Here is a 7,264-nt window from a genome sequence, read left to right on the forward strand (position 1 = left end):
AAAAGTCCAGTCTGGGAAATATAGTTAAGAGCATATGGGATGTACAGCATATGATGGAGCAATAATTCCATCGTATGCTGTACAGTGACGAAAATTCTTCTCACTCTTGCATAAAATGTCAAATCTCCAGGAAGAAGAAGCAAAGTACAGCTCTACTTACTTCTCACGAAAATGTGCAACAACTTCGAACGAAACGGAAGTTATAAATGGGGAGTATGGTAAAGCCTGCTCGAAGACGAAAAGCATCAAGACAAAAATAAGTAGGCCCGTACCTTAAAGTGTTGCATATGCTACACGTGATGATGATAATGATTAGAATGAATACGAGAGCAATGTAAAATTCAATGATTCTGTAAGGTAAAATATTACTGTAAAGATCAGTGAGCAAAGAAGAATGGAATCGTTGCCAACATTGTAAACAGTGGTACCATGAGACATGTGTGGCTATTATGAGGAAAAAACAGTTTGTGTGCAGTAAGTGCCTCTGGGTTACACATTTCTTGGTAACCTTCATTGTCTCGTACTTCAGAATTTCAAGAAATTAATGATCTCTCATAAGCTTGTATAGAAAATAATTTTCATGCGCTTTGCTTTCTTCAGCACAAGTTTTGATTTTTATCTTCCTATACATTTAATTTTTATTGAAAAACTCCCAGTAAAACTGATTTTGAACATAAATCTTATTATGAGTTCATTTTTATTTTAACAGTTGAATTTGAACTACAGTTTTCATTATTATGTATTCTTTCTGTTTACTGAAAATTAATGAAGAAAATGTAAAACTATCCGAAGTTTCGTTTTATGTTATTTTGTCAGAAGTTCTCTTTTTTCTCGTTTGCTTTTACAAGTGTTTATTTCAAAGGATATAAGTCGAACCATTCTAAGATGAATCTATACGTGCAAGGTATTATGTAATATATAAGAAAATTAATAGTCTTGTATCATTACATCGCTGAAGGAGTCTTAGCTTATCCTGAACACCTTTTGTTAAAAAATTGCTCCACTTATTTTCTTTTACTATGAAGTTTTCTTTTTTTACAAATTACATAGAAAAGAGTATAATTTAAGAATATACATGAACACTAATGTAATTAATGTAAACAATATTGATACAGCCAAATACCCAAATAGCCCCGTAAGAAACCCAAATAGCCCCGTGATTTTTACTAGTCTCCAATTCCGCCATTTTTATTTTAAATTCGTATCCTGAATTTCAATGATTTAATAAATTCTTTATTCTTTAATATGTTGTACTATAATAATGTACGTAGATTATGGCCTAATTATTTAAGCTCTAAAGTGCGTCGTTTTTGGGAAATTTTGAGTTTTCCCTTACTATACTCAAATAGCCCCGGTCTCCCCTATGACTTTGCGGTCGAAATGCTATCACGTATTGAGGACGATAATGGTTATCTCAGACGAATTGCCTTTTCCGACGAAGCGACATTCTTTGTCAGTGGAGTAGTGAATCGCCATAATGTACGCATTTGGGGTTCACAACCCCCCAGGGAGGTCAGGGAGTTCACCAGAGTCGTTGCATCGATCCCTCCAGTGATGTTGGCTAATGTGTGGATGGAAATTGAATATCGCCTAGATGTGCTACGTGCTACCAAGAGTGCTCATGTGGAAGTGTACTGATGTGACCAAAACTTTTATAGTTTGTAAACAATTCAACACCAGTTTCATATTTCTATCTTATTTCTAGCCTGAGTTATCAATTTCTGTAATCAGGGAAGGACTTCTCGGACACCCTGTATGTTGCTGCTCCCAATCTAAAGTAGGAATTAAAATCTACACCTGGTTGAATTCACTACTTTCTGTGATCAGTTTTTAATGTATAATGCTCTTTCATATACAACTTGCATATACAACTCAAAGAAGCATGGAGAGATGTATGCTTGGAATAATCCGGACAGATAGAAAAAGAAATACATGGATCAGGAAGATGACAGGAGTGACCGACATAATCGGGAAAATAAAAGGACTCAAGTGTCATGGAACTGGACATATTGCAAGAAGAACTGACGATAGATAGACAAAAGCAATCCTTGACTGGATCCTAAGGGAACGAAACGACCCAGAAAACGTTGTAATACAATACGGTGTGACGAAATTGGGAAACAGTGTAGAGTAACGTGGAAACGAACTGCCGAAAACAGATACGTGAAAAAGAATTGGAGAGACCTTCGGGGGCGCGGTGGCTCAGTGGTAGAGCGTGCACTTCCGGTGCTTGGGGTCCCTGTTTCGATCTCAGCTCTCCCCGTGTGGACTTTGTTGTGGACAAACACCGTGCTCGTGGGTTTTCTCGAAGTTCTCCCGTTTCCTCCCACTTTCTTCATTCCCCCATTTCATTCATTTCTCATCTTCAACGTTTCCTTTAGCCTAACCGGCATAATCGTGGGACGTAAAACTCAAAGATTTCATTTCATTTCATTTATGGAGAGACCTTCCATCAGTGGTTCAACAAAGGTTGAGAATTACATATAAATATAGGGGAGGAACAAAAAAAATCTAAAAACACTTCATACAGGACACGTAAGTTTGGCCCTCCACTGTACAACACGTGTTGCGGTTGCCGGTTTTTTGCTTTCAATGTGTCATGTGGACCTTCCTCTTCCGTCAGCAGTAACCAGTTCACCTGTGAGTGTCGTGGTGTGAAAGTGGTGCGTTAAAATGGGCGACCTGACAGACTTCCAAAGAGGCATGATCGTTGGTGCCTGTCTGGTTGGAGCTTCAGTGGCAACAGTGGCGAACATTGTGAGGGTATCGAAAAGCACTGTGTCCAATGTCCCGAGGACATACACAATTCATGGGCAAACGACGTCCATAAAGTACAACAGTGGTCGAAAGAATCCTGTCAGATAGGGACCGGAGGGCATTAAAATAAATTGTAGCAGCTAAAAAGAAGACCAGTGCAGTGAAAATTACGTCTGAACTCAATTCCGGCCTACATAGCCCAGTTTCATCGAAAACAGTGGGACAGGAACTTCATAACATGAAAATTCATGGCAGGGCCGCTATCGCCAAACCCCTGGTCACAGCAGTAAATGCGAAGAGGCGTATCGAGTGGTGCAAGGACCACAAGGACTCATGAGCAGTGGAAACACGTAATGTGGTCCGATGAATCGACCTTCACCTTGTTTCCAACAACCAATCGATTTACATATGGAGAACACCGTCCCAGGCCTATGATACAGACTCTCTGCTCCCAGACTGTCTGCTCCCACAGTATGGGCAGTGATATCGTGGTTTTCTGCAGGTCCTATCATAGCCCTGCATGGAATGATGAATGCTTAGGCGTATGAGGTCATTTTGGGGGACCAGATTTTACCCATGGCCCAAATATTGTTTCCTGATGGTGATGGCATCTACCAAGATGATTTGGCACCCTGTCACGCTGCGAAAACGATGGAATCATGGTTTGAGGAGCATGACCAGGAGCTATCACACCTCACCTGGGTCCCATAATCACCAGATCTGAACATCATTGAGCCATTGTGGTCTGAGTTAGAAAGGCGTGTTCGGTCTCATTACCCACCACCAGCATCCCTTAATGAACTGGAGCATGCTTTGGAGGAACACTGGTATAAAATTCCACATACCACGATTCAGGAGCTGTATACGTTCATTCCACGTCGGATCCAAGCTGTTTTGGACACAAAAGGAGGCCTTATGCAATTGTCACACACACACACAGATGTATATATATATCTGTGTGTGTGTGACAATTGCATAAGCCCCCCCCCCAATCATATGGGCCAAGTTACGCTTATGCAATTGAATAATAGTAAATGGTGCTCCGAGCAACCTCAAGTTTTCAATACATTTGAAGTCTTGGGACTCTTGATTGATTGTCGAAATCAGATTCTCTCTATTTATTGTAGTTTTTACCCTATAGCAATCAGTGTCAAAACCCAAATTGGTTAATTTTCTCCCACTTCCGGATTTAAGTCGGTATAACTGGCAGGCCACTCCTTTCGCAGAATATCCTCTCGTTCCAAGACATCTGCCACTTGTGCTGTTCGATTCGGTCGAGTATTATCATCTATAAAAGTGGTTATAATAACGTTGATCGGTAAGTGTACAGCTTGCAACGTCAGTATGCCTTTGCAACATTACGCCTCCCCACATAAGAACACGTGGATCGGCAAAACGACAATATTCCTGGGCTCATTGTGTGTTCCTGGCTATTGCCTGATGTTTTTGACACAACCTTAAATGGTACCGCCGATGTGTAAGTGTCAACGGAACGCTGCAGTTCTCATAGATGTGTTTCCAATTGAACCCTCTGTTTGACGTCGGTCCCTTTTTGCCTGTTGCAGAAGGCAGCGGTCGTCCATTACTGTAGTTGACTCTGGTCGACCACCACCTCTCCTTCACACAGCATTAAATGTGGTTCAGAACACTCTCCACGAACGTGAAACAATCTTCTGGAAGATACCAAATCCTTAACGATAGTCCTCGCACTTCGTCCTTCTTCCACGCTCCCGATTATTCTTCCCCGTATCAATAAGGAATTATGTGGAAAATAATTTAGAATATGCAATTAAACTAATTAGGTCATCGATTGAAAAGAAATTTTATTCTGAAGGACATAATAGAAAATATGATGGAAAGGAAAGGAAGGAATAAGACAAAAATGATATTGTTGACAGTTGAGAAGAAGAAACAAACTAGCTAGGACATCGTTTAAGAAGAAATTGTATTTTAAGGAACATGGTTGAGGAGATGGTGGCCGGAAAGTGACAGAAGGGAAAGAGAATTAGAAAGAGATAATTAGAAAGAGAAAGGAAAAAATACAAGGACATAGTTTGAGAGAAAATTCCATTCTCAGGGACGTGATAGAAGGTATAGTGGAAGGGGAAAACTTGGAGAGAAATGTAAAACATTGTAGATATTTTTTTTTAAAAAATAAAATTGGTTAGAACATTGTTTGTGAAGAAAATGTACTTTGCGGGACGCGACAGCAAACATGAAGGAAGGAAAACGAGGGAGAAGGGATATTTCAATTAATAGACAGTATTAAGATGGTCAACTCAGTTTCGAAACAAATAAGTTTTTCAATACCATCAGTAAGTGACCTACAATTGATGGCAAATGTTTAAATGTGAATAATTATGAAAATCTTCACGCTAAAGATTTTTTATTTTATTTTTTTTTTTAGAAAATTTTAATTGTAACATTCATAATGAGTAATATTATTCATTACTAACTTCTGTTTCTTTGTTATACAGACATAAATATAAGCTTAATATAGACTTTATTTTTAGGGTGTGATTCTACATGGATTTCAAAGTTTGGATTACTGTGAAGAAAATAGCTGTGTAGCTGGAAAACGTTTCAGAATTCTTAGCTCTGAAGAATAAGAAGAATTTCATCATATCATTTGAGAAGTGTATCTTAGAAATGATATTGCCTGCAATAACTTTAAAAACGAAAAGTTATCGTAGTACTTAAATCTGCATTCGTTCGAAAACGAAATAATAATAAATTTAAATGTAATATAAATTACATTTTGAAGAAATTCAACAAGGAATTCTAGCAAAATGAAACAAAATTACACTTGTGACGAAAGTTTGAGAGACATACTAATTGCGTACAACGAAAACTATCACAAATGTGTAGCCATGGTTCTTTTAATATTTGGTTCAGTGTCAAATGTTATTAATATCATTGTACTTACACAAAAAAACATGCGAAGTTCCACAAGTTTCATCCTCACTGCTTTAGCTATTGCTGACTGTCTTTTATTAACGATAAAAATACCCTTCGAGGCATATTCTATAAAATACAAAGAAGGTAACACATTTACTTGCGTTGTTTATGGGATTATTGTAATTAATTTTAAGTGGTTATTTAACACAATTTCAACTTGGTTGACAGTTTTTGTTGGTATCTGGCGTAATCTTGTGGTCTTCTATCCTTTACGCAGCCACGTGTGGTGTACAATGAGAAGAGCTTATATCGGTGTGATAACTATATATATCTCATCTATCATAATGAATGTACCTTTAATGATGATGTATACTGTGGATAGTTATTCGGAAAATGATACATTTTATGATCCCGATAACGTTTATTATTTCATAACCCAAGCAGAATTCAGTTACAGTTATCAATTCATTCTTACGTACCTAATCATAATAACCTTTAATAAAGCAGTCCCTGTTGTACTTGTGACTATTCTTTGTTTGTTGCTGATTGTTGCCCTAAGAAAGGCTAAACAAAGACGCCGAACTCTAAGTCAACAAACAATTATAAAACGTTCTGCGATGGACGATGATGGGAAGTCTGCAAAGTTAACTTTAACCCTAACGTTGATTATTATGGTATACTTGGTGACACATTTAGTTATTGGTATCATATTTCTTGTATACCTGATAAAACCCGAAGTTCTATGCTGTTATGACTTGAGCTGTGTTGTAAATTTGCTTATGTACATAAACAGTGCTTCGAATTTTATTCTTTATAACTTCACCAGCGAAGAATATAGAAGAACACTAAGTAATATCTTTCACCTAAACAAAATGACTGAAATTGTGACATATATACTAGAAACTGCCACAAACTCTAAAAGAAAATCTACTCATCTATGACCCATCTATAGTGATGCAATTTCCAAATAGCTAAATGAACTATCTTTACCTGCGATCAAAATTTATGCACGAGCAGAAGTCAAATTAGTTGAGGAAAAGAGATTATCCTATCTTGTAAACATTTTATTTTTTTAGCTTCGTTATAGTTCAGACTCTGACTGTGGTTCTGTAGGAAACTTTGATGATTGAGAATTTTACACCAAAACTGTTTAGTAGGTGTCTTATTAATTATTTTTTACTTGAGTGGACATCCGACACCAGGTATGTTTTCCGGATGTGACGTCATCCAAGATGGCGAATACGTTAATATTTCGCCTAATATTGGACAGATTAACACGCAATTTCGTTCTTTTCTTTTAGAACTGCTTACCAGGGGTACTAGTACAATATGTTTTTACTAAGGTGAACACAAGAAACATTAGTATTGACGCTGCAACCACAATCTAGTATCATTAAACATTTGCCAGGGAGCTCATAATTTCTTAAGAACAGAAACGTATGTTTATACCTACATCAATCCTTGGAGTTTTTTGGAGAAGTGGTTGTTGTCACTCGGCAAGTAGCTGTCTACTTGCATAATAGTTATGAATTTCTACTCTTACCAGCGTCTCACTTAACTTTTCTCTCCCTGTTGAGCAACTGACAGGAGAGTACGAAGAAGGGGATCA

Source organism: Thermobia domestica, chromosome 18, assembly GCF_964235325.1.
Source record: "Thermobia domestica chromosome 18, izTheDome1.hap1.1, whole genome shotgun sequence".
In the NCBI taxonomy this organism is placed as follows: domain Eukaryota; kingdom Metazoa; phylum Arthropoda; class Insecta; order Zygentoma; family Lepismatidae; genus Thermobia; species Thermobia domestica.